Below are 17,350 nucleotides of genomic sequence, written 5' to 3' on the forward strand. Positions count from 1 at the left end.
CATACTAGATAACAATAGGTCAACATCTTCTTATAACTCAGAGTTTTCACTGCATGAGCTGAGGGCTGCTTTGAGCACGTGTAAACCCTCAGTTCGAGGCCCAGACAACATCACATACACAATGATACAACACCTGCACGCAGACACTCTTCTAACACTCTTACGCATATATAACAAGATATGGCTTTCGGGGCACATTCCAAACTCTTGTAAGGAGGCTATAGTTGTAGCTTTCCTGAAGGAGGGAAAGGTCCCGTCATCCCCCTCAAGTTACCGTCCTATTGCCCTGACGAGCTGCCTGTGCAAGCTCTTCGAGAAGATGATAAATCGCAGGCTCGTGTACTTCCTTGAATACAACGGTCTTCTCGAGAGCTGCCAGGCAGGCTTCAGGGTGGGGCGATCGACGAACGATCAACTGTTAGCTCTTGACTCGTGCATCAAGGATGCCTTCGCGCATAAGCAGTATTGTTTAACTGTGTTTTTCGACCTTGAGAAGGCATACGACACCGCTTGGCGTCATGGGATCCTTAGTGACCTCAATTATTCGGTGTTTCGGGTAACATATTGAACGCTCTTGTCAGTTACTTGTCAGACAGAACGTTCCGAGTAAGAGTTGGTGGTGCACTCTCAAAGGTTCACGTGCAAGAAAATGGCATGCCACAAGGTGGCGTGTTGAGCTGCACTCTCTTCATAGTAAAAATGAACTCTCTTGGTAAAACACTGCCACCTACAATCTCTTATTCCATGTATGTAGATGACGTCCAGATATCCTATAAATCATGCAATACGTCAATCTGCGAACGTAAAGTCCAGCTTGGTGTAAAGAAACTTGCCGGCCTGGCAGACAAGAATGGTTTTAAATTGAATCCTCTAAAAAGCTCATGCGTTGTGTTCTCCAGGAAGCGCGGGGTCCATCTGGACCCAGACATTCATCTTAATGGCGTGTCGCTTCATGTGAACAAGGAGCACAAGTTCTTAGGTGTTGTGTTTGACCACAAACTCACATTCATTACCCACATCAAGGAACCTATAAATAAATGTGTCAAAACAATGAATATACTTAAGGTTCTGTCCCACCAATCCTACAGTTCCGATAAAGAACTCCTGCTTCGCTTGTATACTGCTTTGGTTGGGTCTCGTTTAGACTATGGCAGTGTGGTGTATGGGTCGGCGACTAAGACAGCCTTGCGAATTCTGTACCCAGTGCTACACTTGGGCCTTCGTCTTGCTTCGGGTGCTTTTCGCACTAGCCCTGCCGAGAGTCTTTATGTCGAGTGTGATAAGCGGAGCCTTGAGAACCAATCAACGTACAAGGACTTGCTTTATGCTTTTAAAATTTCGTCGCTGAATAATCATCCTTTTCATCCTGTCTTTAAAGATACATCAACATCTCTGCTGTTTTTAAATCGCCCATCCGTTCCTCTGCCCTTTTCACTTAGAGTGAGAGTGCGAGCCTCGGATCTCAGTGCTTTGTTTTTAGATGTGTACAGGTCATGTTTTTCTAACAGTTTACCGCCTTGGCAAGTTCGCCCTGGGTCGTGCGACCTTTCTTTTATGAGACTTAACAAAAATCGTGTACCACGAGCTGCAATACTGCAGCACTTTCTGTCTTTTCAGTTTAAATACACATGTGCAGAATTTTATAGTGACACCCGCCGCGGTGGCTCAGTGGCTAAGGCGTTGCGCTGCTGAGCACGAGGTCGCGGGTTCGATTCCCGGCCGCGGCGGCCGCTTTTCTGGTGGAGGCGAAAAGCAAAAACGCCCGTGTGTACGAGATTTCGGCGCACGTTAAAGATCCCCAGGTGGTCAAAATTATTCCGGAGCTCTCCACTACGGCGCGCCTCATCGCCTGCGTTGCGTCGGCGCGTTAAACCCCCACAATCAATCAATCAATCAATTTTATAGTGACGCTTCTAAAACCTCCACTATGGTGTCGTGCGCTGCTCATGGTCCAAACTTCAATGCAGCCAGAACCATTCGCGTGCACACAACAATTTTTTCAGCAGAAGCGTATGGAATTTTACTGATTGTACGACACATTCTTGAAACTGAAATTCCCAATTCCATCATCTATACAGATTCTTTGAGTGTTCTTCGCGCACTGTCATCGCACAAGCCCCCCCCCAAAACCACACAGTTAATCTTGTATTCAACACTATCATGTCCGTGTATGCACAAAAGCATGAGCTAGTCCTCTGCTGGGTCCCAGGACACGCAGGGATCGCTGGGAATAAGTTGGCAGACCCAGAGGGCCACTGCTGCTGCAATCAGGAACACTGTGGACATTACAACCATACCCTATACAGACCTCAAGCCACACATAAGACAACACCTGCGCAGAACATGGCAAACACACTGGGACGAACAGAGACAACAAACTACATGTAATAAAGCCACACTTGGGACGGTACACAGCTGACTCACACAACAGACACACGGAAGACGCCTTGGGTAGGCTGCGGATAGGGCACACCCATGCGACGCACTCGTATCTGCTGACGGGATCTTCGAGACCCAAGTGCAGCAGGTGCGGAGAGGCCCTATCCGTAGCGCACATCCTAATCACATGCAAGACACTTCACAGAACACGACTCAAACACTTTAGAGAACTCTACAGACAACATATTCCCCTACATCCATCGTTGTTTCTAGGTGACGATGCCATGGTTTCCATGAAACGTGTGTTTGAGTATTTGTCAGAGGTCAAGTTTTTAAACCTCATTTCCTATCACGCATAATCAAATCTGGCCCTATACACCAGCCATCACCATTTTCTTTAATTGATTTTACTATGCTCGGTTTACACTTTTTTATACCTACCTATGTATGGTAATCACTTCTCTTTATTAAATAACGTCTTCTCTGGCGCTCTTTGCCCTCGTTGGCCTTGCGCCATTAAACACTAACCATCATCATTGACAGCAGGACTGGACACTGTAACACAACCAACTGGCTTCATAGGTGGAAACCAGAAGCCCACCAACACAATGCCATGCAATAAGCCAATGCAGTGAGTCTCTAGTAAGTATTAAGAGCGTAGGTGTTCATTGATTTTTACGCGAGGCATTCAACGTGGGGGTCGACTAGTGAGGTCTAGCTGGCCAGTTTGGGCACAAAATACTCACTTTTATGATGTCAGACAGCTCTCAAAGGTCTATGTAGATGTCTTTGTTTTTTTGGTTTTTCTTTTGCAAAAAAAAGTGGAAGCTCACAGTTGGGGATCTTGAAAACATTGTTTAGCTTCTCCAGCAATTGAGCGAGCCTGAGAAAACCCTGCCTATAGGTGGTCACGTTTGCTAGCTCCCTTAGCAAGCACATGATTGCAGTGACTGAGAAAGATGGTGGCCAAAGGGAGAAGAGAGGGTGGTTCCTGAACAAAAAGCCCTTCATCATCAAAACAGCAGAAAAGAGTGCTGACGACTCAGAAGCCTCGGCTGGGGTGTCAAAATACCTTCTGGCCTTATTGAGGACACTCACTGGCCATACAGTGCATTCACAAACGTTTCTCTAAAAAATCTTGCGATTACACACACTCCCTCCATAGAAGGGTTTGTTTCCAGCAAGGTGGTTGAGTTGAAATTTGTGATTAGTAACAACATCAACTCGCCATTCGTTCCTTTCATTTAGCATGCTTCCGAGCTTCACTTTCACTTTAAAAACCCTGCTTTTTCTAATTTACGTATAAATGGATTGATTATGCAATATTCTCTTATTTACTTCTGTTGAAATAAAAGTGTTATACCTTAAACGCTGCTGTGTCCATGCAGGCGTAACATTCTTCAATGGTGTGTGAGGTACATTAGAGGGACACTGAAGTGAATTTGTCAAGCTCCCGTTTTTGCTTGCACTGCGTAGACTGGCTCAAATTAGCACTTTTCATCGTTTATTCGGTTGACAAATCGGTAATTATTTTACAAAGCGCGAAAGAAGAAAAACTACCATGCGCGGTTTGCGGCGGCCGCACCAACTAAAGCTATGACGTTAGGAGGAGCGGGCACCGTGATTGGACGATGCCCAAGGTGAGCAACCAAACAAGTTTCGGTTTCGGTTTCGGTTCTGTAAAACACAACTGTTGGCGTTGTTGGATGGGCATTCTCAATAACTCAGTAATCATCGTACCGCGCTTCTGCCATGTTGTCAGCTGTAAAAATGCATAAAGATAAGCCTCCTAAGACGGATTGGAATCGTAGCATTCACTAGCCGAAACCTACGCAGTGCAAGAACGCCCTCCGCGTACCCGCAGACGCCCAAATGTCATGCGCTTTTCCCCGATATTTGGAGCTTGCCTCCCTCATGCCTGTGTCGTAAAAAGCGTGTTCGCACCAGGCCAAGGGACTGTTCATTCTGGCCTGTGCCCAGTGCCTGCAAGCAGTCGGTGCTTGTAACAGCACAGCACGCAACAGCACGCCAACGAGAACTCGCTAGCGCGCCAGTGCCAGCCTGCGCGCGTTTTGTGAGCTAGTTCGTAGAGCCATGAACGTTGCGGCCCCAAAAAAAGGTGAACGCAATATAGAAAACATCGGCGGAAAACAAAAAAGCCCGTACCCGCGGGGATTCGAACTCGTGACTTGCAAAATACTTGCGGAGGCACACCTACCAACCCAGACCGCTCGGCCACGGAGCGGGCTCCGCTGGCACTGGTAATATAGGGTATATATTGTACAACCAGTTTACACTTTTATTTAGTTTTGGCATTTCACGCAGCTGAGGTGACTATTTGTTGTATTGCGCTCGTGCAGTAAGCGTCGCCCGAGTATCCACAATAGCTCACGTCTAGCAATTGCATTTCGTAGACGAAAAGCGTTCGCAGATGCGTAGTCGTGCTGCTGACCACTGTGCTTGTTCGCCCAGCGCAAAAAAGTGCTTCCCGCACCCTAGTTTTACGCTGTACGGTAAAAATATCAGTTGATTTTATTTCCTTAGTACCTATATTGACTTCGCTGACTCTTCTCCCACCTTCAAGAGGCCTTATATTTTCCTACTGGCATACCAGTCAGCGAAGCGTCGCATGTGCGCTTGTGCAGCGCTTGTGTGAAGCGACCTTGACTTGGAGCTAGATGCAGTGTACAAGCTAACCAAGTAAAGAAAGGCAAATTCTACCATTCACAAACGTGTCCTGGCCTCGTTTCAACTGAGCGAACGAATTGCGACTACCCGTCGGCGGCCGGCGGACGAAACGCTGGGCCGACTGACTGTCTGAAGGCCGGGGAGCCGTGCAGTAGCGCAGCCAATTGCCAGCTTATCCCCTCCTGACGTCACACGAAAACGCCGCAGAAAATGGGCGAGCGTAAAGAGAGGAGGACAGCATTTCTGAATTAATTTTGCTACTAAATAAAATCGCGTAAACTCGCCCAGCGTGGTCGAAACATGGCCTGGGGACTCCGGACTACAATTTGCGCAAGTAATCCCGCAATGTTTACATATCACTTCAGTGTCCCTTTAAGCTCGGTATTAATAAACTTAAAACCAGGGCAAGTTAATATACATTTTTGTAAGCATTCTAACTGTCTACCAATACTTTGGGGGCAACTCAACTAAGCTCACCCTTTTTTCCCATGCCTTTATTATTGTTGTGCTCTACACATTCCCAGCTAGAACATGCCTGCTGAAAGAATGGTTATGTCACACGATTGCAGCTGTATGAAACATTGATTTTGTTTAGTTTTAGCCAGCGATTTCCAACAGGCCACCTTACTATCAAAACCATATTGAAACAATAATTGCTATTTATAACAAACAGTATTCTAACATTTTACATAAAACATTTTTTTGTAACCTCACTTGACGTTTCTGTTACACAGCCAGCCTGGTTCAGATTTATCTAGGTATGAAGAACATCTACACAACAAATGCCTTACTGCAATAGATTCACATGCCTGTCTTGCAGCTAATCAGATCAGCAGTGACAGAAGACACACGTTTTGGCTTTCCAGCAGAGCTTTGGTGTCAACAAAAAAGGAATCTTTCTTGTCTTCTCTGCAGAGCTTTGCACTCAAGCAAAAAGATCACTTGGTGGTTTGGCTTTCCTGCAGGACTGTAGTGTAGTGCTAGAAGGCATCACTTGCTCATTTGGCATTTTGTTCGTGTATTGTGCCAAGAAACCCTTGTGTTTTGTTTGGAAAAGGAACTTCGCTATGTGCAGACTGTGCAGAGAAAGTAGAGCTACTCACTGACTTTTTTCACAGCCACGGAAGTTTGGTAGAATCACTTGTCATTGACAAAAACCATGTCTGCTATCTGTCTGAAGGTGTGAAGCTGGGAGAGTTGGTTTATATTTTAGGGAAAAATACAGCGACAATAACAGTACTGAAGTACAAGGAAAGGTGCTCTGATTAACAGTGTCCATGTGTTCACAGCTTTTTTGTCCAGTTTCATTCCCGTTTTTTTTCATGAAGACTTGCTACAGTGCATGATCAAGCCTGTTTTTGTGTAACAAAAATGTCAACAGCGAAGCACTAATCAATGCTCACATGCAACCCATTGACACCAAAGCAGAAGTACCTTCATTGGAGTCATTTTATTGTTGAAGCCTTCCAGGATACATACAGCTTTCAGGTGTACTGCAATATTCACAAACACCAACAAAGACATTTACGTCCACATAGGTGTCCTTGGCTCCAGTTCCTGCACAAGGTATTAGGTACTCTCGGGAGAGGGTAATGTCAAGCTGTACAAGAACCATTCCCTCGTAGATGTGCTCCATAAACTGTTTTTTAGGCTTGTTAGCTTAAAAAATAGTTTCAGTGCCCTTTTTTTAAGCTAATGCTTAAGTAAATATGCATTAAGTAAATTTAATTGCTTAAGTAAATATGCAGTGTCCCATATTTTGTTTGCAACATGACGCAGACCCAGAAGAGCCCTACTGCTAGAAAGCACATTCTCGAGTGCTTTCTAGCACACTCGAGGATGTGCTTTCTAGCAGTTGGGCTTTGCTGGGTCTGCGTCGTGTTGCAAACAAAATATGGGACACTGCATATTTACTTAAGCAATTAGCCGAAACAGTTTTTTACACAGCACAGAGTTAAAAGCAATAGAACATGAAATATCTCCTTGCAATTAGAAACTTTTACTGTTCAACCCCCTCCTCCAAACACAGAGCAGACAATTACCAGCTGTGAACAAACGTATTAACGTCGAGTTGAATTCCACACGGTGCTCCAGATGGGTACATTGATGTCACAGTCAATCGGAATTCGTGAATCTAATGTAAGCTTTCGAGAGAAGCTCTCACCATCACTGGCAATCCAACTGAGTGGGCATGAAAGTATTGTTGTTGGTTATGTTGACTTCCAAGCCAAACACAATAGTAAACAAAAAACTAGCGTACCAAAATACATAATCGGTACAGATGGAGGATGAAGTTTTGTTGTCTAACCGGGTTGAAGGCAGAAGGCAGTGGGGCAAAGGTTAGGGAAATGTTGTCTAACCGGGTTGAAGGGAGAAGGCAGTGGGGCAAAGGTTAGGGAAATAAAATCCATGCGGTAATTGTGAACAAAGTTATGAGACGCTGCCAGATGATCAGCTGGTGAGGAGAGAAGGCTATCCTATCTATTCCTTGCTACCACTTTACTATAACTGAGCAGACAACAAGCTTTCATTAAACTTGCTAGCTGGCAGTTTCACGTGCCCTATGTAGAAAATTTCAAGGTAGACAAAACGCTGTTCAATAATTTTCAATGTTCAATGCATTATTGTTCAATGCATTCAATAATGGCTCCCTACAGATTGCTTAGAATTCGCAGCTTATTTGAGGTCTTGCCTATCATGAAAGCACAATAGTATTATTCGAAGCAACAAATTCGAAAAACATAGATGAGCAACACGTGTCACTTGTTTACCTTGAGCACACCAAACTTGAAAGCACTATTTAGCACACTTGTCAAGCTTGGCACAAACGGCGATCTTGTCGGCTTGACTTCTCCCGAACTTGCACATTTGGAGTTTGAGCCTCCTTGCACATGAAGCCAGCCAGTGAGCGGCTGGTTTCAGCGATAGCTTGAGTACCTATGCTGCATATGGACGGGCAGCCGCTGGGCTCTCCCATTCACCAGGCCACCCACGAAAGTGGAGGTGCGCTCCCTCTATGCAGCGTGCACGGAACGTTTCCGCGGGGTAGAAAGGTTTCTTGCCCCGCACGGGGCACCTTGAGCAATCTTGGTGACGGTGTTGGCGACACCGCAGACCCCTAGCCCCAACATAAGCTGTAACCTACCGCGGTGGTGTGTTTAAAGGTGAAGGGTAGAAACCTCAAACGATGGCCGTCGGAGCCCAGGTCAAGCTCCGGCGGATGGGGTTTCTGTCTGTTTACCAGGCAGGGAGCTCCGGGACCTCCTCAGCTATCAGGGTAAGGCTGTGGAAGAAAGTACCCCCGTCCCCTGCTTCTATACATGCTGTATGGTATTCTCAAACCCCCCCCTCCAAACGTGATCGTTCCCTGAAAAGGGGCCACACCGAAGTATCATTTACGTCCTTACCAACGATCTCAATCCCAAAGCAAGCCAACTATCCCCGCTTCCTGATCATTCAATCCGTTGAAAACGAAAAGCCTGTTGCCTCTCTGTCCGTCTTCTTGGCCACAAAGTTCATAGAAGGTATAATAGGAAAATCCTACAAAGCAAAGAAACAGAGAACGGGAGAACTGTTGGTCGAAGTCAATAACCAGCAGCAGGCAACAAATCTCCTGAGCCAGACACGCATTGCAGATCTTGACATCACGGTCACGCCCCACCGAAGCCTTAACAGCTCACAGGGCGTGATCTCAGATACTGACCTCATGACTGAAACTGAAATCGATCTGCTGGAGGGCCTCAAAAGTCAGGGCGTAACAGCAGTAAGGCGCATAATGATGCGCAAAGAAGACAAAGAAATTCCTACTAAACACCTCATCTTAATCTTTGATAGATCAATACTACCAGAATTCATTAACGCAGGATACATTCGATGTTCGGTTCGACCATACATCCCTAAAGCCTGGTTTCCTTTCAGTCCGACAGAGCCCGACATGGCCCGACTGGGCCTGTCGTGCTCTGTCGGGGAGGCCCTGTCGGGCCAAGTTGTACGCCGAGGCCGAATTCGCTCGGCGAGCGAATTCATCCGGCTGAGCCATCCGGCTGGGCCATCCGACTCGAGTTGGCTCCGCCCGTCGGCCTTCGGCAACATGGCGGCGGCGAGCTGCGGGGACGGTGTACGCCGCACAACTTGATTGTGATATCAAAAACGACAACGACTTGCAGAAGTTACGGCAGACCACCCCGGTCCTGAGTCGGTACTGCGATACGCGTTTATCGTTGGTCTATTTCAAATGTTCGCGCTTTGTGTGGAGCCGAGGCAGAAAAGGCACCAGTACCAGCGTCGGCAGAGTAGTGCGCCGTGTTTTCGTTCTCTATCAAGTGTGTAGAGATACGCTCGTCGCGCTCATCGCTAGCGAAAAACGACCAATAAGTCCAAATTCATCGTGGCCCCGCTCTCGCGCGCTCCGAGCTGTCAAGGTCTGTCTCCGCGCTTGAATCATCGATAACATTCAAAATATGGTCACTGTGAGTGAAAGCAACGCGCAGTGGCGGTCAGCGCTTGTGTACAGTGCAAGTTTTTCATATCAAGTGTGTACGCCGTGCTGTTATCTGTTTGATGTGTCGAAGTTCGGCTCTCGCGATCAGCCGTGCGTGGTACGTCGCAGTTCTCCCGGAGTTGAATGTGTGTCTGTGAAGCTGCGCGCCGCTAGCTCCGATACTGCAAGAAACACATCGCATCCGAGGGGTGCACCTTTTACATAACTTTCCCGTTGTATATCTGCGCAGTTGGTAGCGATGTGTGGCGGTGTTTGTGCGTTTTGAAATGTGAGGGTGTTCCCAGTGCTTTAGTGCCGCTGGTGGTCTGCAGCGTTCCCAAACCAGCGTCGTGAGTGCTCCGCTAGTTCGCCTATTCTAGTGGCCACGTGATGTGGTGGCAAGTGTGCTTTGTGCAGCAACTGCAGTGTGTGTCCAGGCTGTGCTTTTTTTTCGCGTTCAGCACTGCCTGGTTACGTGATGTGTGCTTCATGCGAGATGCTGTTTCCGTTTGGGACTAGTTTTCGTGGTCATTTCACTTGCAGCTGTTGCTTGTTTACGTATGCCGCATATATGCGCTAGGTAAAGCTTCCATGCACCACTATCCGAAAAGTACCTTTACTAATGAAGCACATGGTTATTGTAATGTAATCATGCAGTCATGACATATTCCTGTGAGTAGTGTTTACACACCGGGTTCACAAAATGGTTTCTATCATAAACCTTTTCAAATGCCCATTTACGCTTTTGTTATAGTTCTTTGCTCTAAGCCACACCAAAGTTGGCTATGTTGTGGTCTTCCCTGAACTCTTAAAATGGCAGCACTGTCAATCATCAGTGAACATTCTTAAAGCGGAGTTGGGGGTAATTCGTGTTCCGTGGGCGGCACACGTGACTTCTTTTGAGAATCCCTTTTTGCTCCCAACATATCCAGTATCCTTCAGCTTGATTAAGCTCGTCGGATATGAGGGGTCCCAATTTGCTGCTTTGTTGTTTGGTTCTAGCGATGAACTGAGAAACCCGAGCTGTGACTCTGATTAGCTTTAAGATTTTGCCGTAGTGTTCCAGATCGATCACGCCCGACTCAGTAGGTGGCGATGTTGCCGCTGGCAATGATCTTGTTTTCTTCCTTTCCCCTAGTTCGATTTCATCTCATATCGCTTTCGGAACCACTCATTCCCAATATGCATGCGGGACAAATTCACAGTGGTTTGCTCCGCTACAGTACGTTTTTGGCCAGCTGCATGGCTGGGATGTCGCGAGCTAGATTTTCTCTTCCCAGATAATGTCTACATACGGACTTGTTCGCGAGGCGTTGAATTTTAGTGACTCAGTTGCGTGCGAACTGCTTCCAGCGGCCAACATCTTCATGAATCCAATAGAGTGCTTTTGTTGAATCTGTTTGTAGGTAGATGTTTGATGGCTGTTGCTTGATGGCTTCCAAAATATAGCCACACAATCGACCAGCGAGCAGGCATGCCATCAGTTCCAGTCTCGCCAGTGTAATTTCCTTGCCTGGTGCAACCCTTCGTTTGCTTACCAGAGTTGTCGATCTTGTACCGTTTTCACCCTCCAGGGTGAGGTAGGCAACTGCCTCATATGGCATTGGACGGGTATCAGCAGAAATGTGAAAGCAGTCCGTCCTCCCTCCATTTGTTTGCGACCTGTAGTACCGGGGTACTTGAACCTCAGGGAGATAGGGAGTCCGTCTAGCTACCTTCCAGGCCACCGTGCTGTTGGTAGGTAGCGTGTTGAAGTCGATGTTTTTACGCCACACTTCGTGGAACAGGACCTTGGCATGGACAATGAAAAAAGAAAGCCCCCCCTTCCCCCCCCTCCCGTCCCAGTGGTTCATGTTGAACCTCAGCGCAAATGACACGACGCAGTACGATAGCAACAGGACACACGAAGCGCTGCTTTGTCCTGTCGTTTACGCTAGGGTTCAACATGCTTACCAACACTTTCAAGTTTTCACGTTGCGCCCTAGTGGGTCACATATTCACGCCGTTGTTTGTAGCATGGGCCAATTTGTGAATGGTTCTATGCCATGAATACAATCCATACATGGAGAGAATGTTAAGTGGTCGGCACACGGGTCCCTAGTACGTCGCAAAACTTTCAGCACACCCGACAAATAACCGAGATGCATGGTAGCCCGGGAGTCACGTTGAAATCACTGGAATAGCATTTTACTGCTTCAAACATTTCAGTTGCATTTTTGTACAGCTTCACGGCAGATTTCTCGTTTCCAGCTCCTGTGAGCACGTCATCCGTGTATGTCTCACAGTTTGAGGGTACTGCTCTTTGTTTAAGTGGTGTTGAAGCATTTCGGGAAGTAGAAATGGGTTAGCCATCACTCTGAAAGGGATGCGGGTCATACAGCAAGCCAAAACTGGTGAAAGTGGTACACCCGGTTTTGGTATTGCTTGAAACCACAGGAAACGCAATGCATCTTTGTCCACCGGTTTTATGCCAACCTTTAAAAATGTTTGTTTGATATCCGACCCTTGCGCCACTTGGTGTCTTCGGGAGTTCAGCAATAGGGTGTATGCACTGGGCTTTTGGCCGTGCAGCAATGCTACCTACACGACGGCCCCGACACTATATCCACAGTTGCATTCTGCCGTGCAGGCAGCACGTTTACCGATGCAAAACGTGGTTTGCGGCGTGGTGTTGGTAAGAACGTTCGCGTGGGCAGTGTTTTTTTCTGCGTGATTCGTGGGTTTGCGAATGCCTTGTCACAAGGAGTAGTCAGCATTGTTTTTGTTTCGAAATTTCGGACTGTGCTGTTCACACTTCTGCAACCGCAGATCCGAAAGCAGGCCGCACAACAAAAGCAAGCGTTTCGCTTTTTTTTTTCTGTTTTGAAGCGGTAGCTAGAGCAGTGCTTGAAGACGATCTGACTTCAGGCAACGAATTCGCAAAGAAGCTATCGATGATGGGTTTAATCAGTACAGAATCAGGCGTGCCCATTTTATTTCAGGTGGAGACGACGGCCGTCAAAGCTTTCACCTCATACCTTGCACATGCTTGTAACACGATGTGTTAAGGTAGCCGGCATACTTTATCAATGAGGCTAACCCGACTGTGCATCCAGCCGCAGCCTTGTCTACTTCCAGTGTTTTTAGGTGAATACGTGTACATGAAATGCAACCTTTTACAGGTAATTGTGGGCATCCAACTCTTTTGTCGTCTTCGAGTGCTCTTTAATGACCAAGCGCGTTCTGTGTTTATGCACTAAAGCTTGAAGTTGGCTATACAATTTGACTACTTCAAGGACAGCGCAGAGATGAAGACTTATGGATTGGCAAACTAGAGCAATATGGTTTATCGCTTGTGTCTGCGCTGTTTTTGCAGTATTCAAAGCGTGTTCCATAATCTTGTTTTGCTTATAATTTCCACCTCGTCTACATAAAAAAAAGCACTTGAAAACTATCGGTCGAATCTTTGTCGACGTGGCTGCACCTAATTTTATATACATATATCGCGATTGCTTCCACCCAGAACCTCTGCGTAATTGCTCACCATCATTAGGAGCTTAGGTAGACGTCAGTCATACGTTCAACACACCAGAGCACTGTTGCCAGAGCACCTCACCGTCTCTCGCACTCCCGAAGAAGCGCGCAGCATGCCTGGGTGGCTCGGTAAAGCCAGTGCCTCGTCCCGGACGCCGCCACCATATCAAATATTGTTGCAGCTTTGGGTGGAAAAAGTTTCCTAACTCGAGACACGGTCCTTTGAAGCAACCCAAAAATAAGAAAATCAATGCATGGGGATCACACGGAGATAGTGAAAGCGGACTACGTTATCAGCGCCTGTCCAACGGTTTGACAGGTGCGGACAGCGGTGTAGAGAGCACTGCGCAATGTTTCAAGCATGTGACAAAGTGTGAGGTGAAAGCTTCAAGGCCCGTCGTTTCCACTTGGAACGAAACGGGTGCAACAGATTCAGTACTGATTAGTCCCCTTATCGATAACTTCATTGTAAATTCGTCGCATGAAGGCGGACTGTCGTCAAGCGTTGCTCTATCCATGGCTCCGAAGCAGCAAAAAAAAAAAAAAGAGCGACTCGCTTGCTTTTGCCATGCGGCCTGCTTCGGATCTTCGGTTGTAGCAAGCGTGCACAGCACAGTCTGGAATTTCGACGCAAAAACAATGCTGACTACTACTTGTAACAAGGCATTCGCAAATCCACAAATCGCTCGAAAAAAAAAAAACGCTGTCCTCATGAACGTTCTTGCCAACACCACACTGCGAACCACATTTCACATCAGGAACGCCGCGGCCCATGCGGCAAAATGCAACCGTGCAGGTGGCATCGGTGCAGCTAAGCAAATAGCACCACCACACATTCGAAAGCCCATTGCATACACCGATAGACTGACTAAATCGGAGGTCAGGTTCAGCCCACTTTCAAAGTTGTTGAAATATTTCGGTGAGTTACTGTGCGATGAAACGTCAAAAACCACCTGAAGCTTGGAAGAGTAACGTGCAACAGCCTAGTGCAGCATGTAGTAAATGGCATCAGCTTCACTCGTACTGTCCGTAAGTTTTGCTATCCCTAGCTGGTCGTGCTTCTGATCACAGCGTCTGTATTCCTGACACAATGCTGGGGAGTTTAGAAAGTGCCTTATCAAGTGGTATAGTGACATTGGCTTCCAAGGAAGCGCCTTCTTTTAATGTCCATCCATTTATTTGATGGTCCCGCCAAACACAGAAAAATACAATAGAGGCGTGGAAATTTCTGAAATTTCAAACACTTTGCGAATACTGTTTGCTATTCAATTTGCAGTGCACTTTTATCATTCAAAGTGCTGAATGTTTTCGAGTATTGAAAATTTGGGAATAATTGAGCAGTAAAAGTTGGCTTTGCCGCATGACATTCAATTTTTCTAGCTTCACCGCATGGCATGCCCTCTTTTGTTGACTTTTTGCATGACGCTAAAGTTATGCAAAAAAGCTTAACACGCGGTCATATTATCACACTTAAAAATAAATGAACAACTGTATACCAACAGGTAGAGGTTTCAGAAGTGTCAAAGGCGGTGGCGATCAAGACCATTGCTAATGACATCGAGGTTTTCCTGGCTTTAACACACCATTTGCTCACTCCTCATTTTTCTTCCACTCAGTTTTTATGTGTACCAACTTTCAGCCTTTTGTCCACCTGCTTGAGGGTCTAGCTTCATTCAACAGCAGAAGATCAAAAAATAAACTAAAAAAATCACTCTACAAAGTGAACACCCTCTTCCAAAACGCTTATGCAAAGGCTGGACGGGCTGCAGAATGCAGAACGCCCTTACTCTATGAAAGAGAACATGTGTCATTTCTTGTGCTACTGCACGCAGCATGCAACCCAACACGAAACAGCGAAAAGAACTCTTGCGCCATTGCTACGAAAAAACTTTTCAGAACTGAATCACTTTTGTGAACTGTAGCAGTCATGCTGACACTGCACTACGGACAAAGGCTCTAGATTGGTCGACGTTCTATAACTTTGAGATCCTAAGATCTGTTATCCTACTACTGCCATTTTTTCAAATGTTCTTGATTTACTTCATTCTCCCTCTTATTCATTGTTTCTACGTACTCTTTCCACATTTTTTTTCATTTACTGTGTTCACCCTATCTGATGCAGCAAGCAACGTCATTTGTGTTGCTAATGTCTTCAGTATTCATTTCCCGAATCATTTATCTAACATCACTATCATCATCTGGAAGGCTCCCGCGCAATTACAGCTTTCAGCCCCATTTCATGCAGCAATGGCCTCGGTCTGCTTTGTGTGGTTCTTCCACTACACCATCCCTGTTGCACTAAGCTCATGTGCTTGCGCTTTGTGCATAAAGTAACCGACAGGTGTCCTGAGCTCGAGAATGCCTAGATTGGGCTGTGTGTCGACCTGCCATTCCAGGTGCAGAGGCACAAATGAACGGGTGTAGCACTTTTGTCTTCCGTCTGGCGCCAAGCGTAGGGAGAAGTGGAAAAGGGCACTAGAGCGGTCGGAAGCTGACTGTTTTAGCTGTGATTGTAACGGCGTTTGTTTTTATGAGGAGTACTTTGATGGTATTGGCATTATAGTAACTTGCAGCTTTATTGGCAGCGGGCATGTGTTTTTGCAAAAAGATAAAGCAAGGCGCTGCAAATGAACTGTGTTTTCTACCTCTCAACTGGTTTCATTGATTTGATTGATTATGTGGTTTAGTGCACCAAAGCTACACTTGGACTATGAGGCACGCCGAATTAAAGTACTCTGGATTTATTTTGATCTCCTAAATATCTTTAAAATATGCCAAAATCTCGACATGAGCATTTTTGCTGTTTGCCTTTATGGTCGGGTCCCAGTCAGGCTGCACGTGCAATCAAAGCTCCTTTGGAGTTTCTTCGGAGCACAGAACTGGACAAAGTTTTGTCATTGAAAATTTTGGCCGCATCAAAAGACATCTTTTCGTCTTCACGTTTTATTTTGTTTGTTTGTTTGTTTTTCTTGTATCATTTAGCGTAGCAAGCCAGCCTGACGGCTTGGCTAACATCGCTGGTCTCCATTAAAGTTATTCTCTCTCTCTCTCTCTAAGCCATTGTATTGGTGTTGAGTGCATAGAATTTTTACTGATTGCAAGAACATAGTGTATGTGATGATGCTCAAGTATCAATTTATATTTAAGGAACCCAGGAGAAGAAAAATATGAATGGTGCAAAATGAAAGGGTTCAACATGCATGGTACTACTTGATCATTACGAGTTGTGTGCCTATCGATGGAATGTCAATAAACCGTGCTGCAGTTTAGCGTCATCTAGTGCTGATTTTTTTTTAAAGTCTACATGAAGTTAACTAATTGTTGTATGTAGTGTTGTTCACTTAACCTTGTGTGTTTCAATTCTGTAATACTTGGTACATTTGGTAGCATTAAACAAAGGAACTCATTTTGTTGTCCCTTTACTTGCCTAACTTTGGCCGAAAGAGGCTTCATTTCAAAACAGACGACTGCGTTATAAGTGGAAATTACGGAAATGAACTAGATCTTGGTAACTCATTGAGGCATCACTGCTCTTAACAAAACGTAGCCAGTTTTGTTTATAACTAAGGCTGTATCTATATCTATTACTAAGGCATGTATCTATAAATCTCTGGGGCCTATCTGTTTTTGTACATAGCTGTCTTGTTTTGAAATAAAATTATATCGGCGAGTTTTATTTTGTGTGGGGTATACACGTCATGTTCTGCCGTGAGTCTTCTGCAATTAGTGTGAGGCCAATTTTTCTTCAGCACCTCCAGCTGCCCTTGTCACTAATTTTTTAAATTTTTATTGAAGTGCGTACTGCGAACCAGAGGACCAAGAAGGAAGGGCATAAACGTGTGAACAAGATCATAGATACCAGCAGTTCAGGATACAACATGTGGCAGCAATGAGAAAGAACAAAAGGTTAAAATAAACTAAACATTTGCTTCTATGTATTCAAATTAATTAAGACATATGTTCAGGCGTATTTTTCCAGTCGATAATATATGTGGGAAAAAAAATTTCAACCGGTGTGTAGAACGGGTGAAAGAATGAAAATGGTAATGATGAATATTATTTTGAAGTATGTCGTGGTCTTGTATCTAGGCCAAGTTTGTAGCATAACAACAGCAAAAAATTTAAGGCATTAAGATTTCTTTTTTCCCTAGTGTTTCAATCGCACGAGTTTGCATGAGCTCATTAACAGAATCCGTGTGACCATAGTTACAATTCTGAACAGTGAACAAATATAAGATGCAAAAACTTTCTCCTTGACTAATATTCGAATCCCATAAGCTTATATGACCT

This window comes from Haemaphysalis longicornis, unplaced genomic scaffold (genome assembly GCF_048455015.1).
Source record: "Haemaphysalis longicornis isolate Haplotype H1 unplaced genomic scaffold, Haemaphysalis longicornis Haplotype H1 scaffold_1, whole genome shotgun sequence".
Classification (NCBI taxonomy): domain Eukaryota; kingdom Metazoa; phylum Arthropoda; class Arachnida; order Ixodida; family Ixodidae; genus Haemaphysalis; species Haemaphysalis longicornis.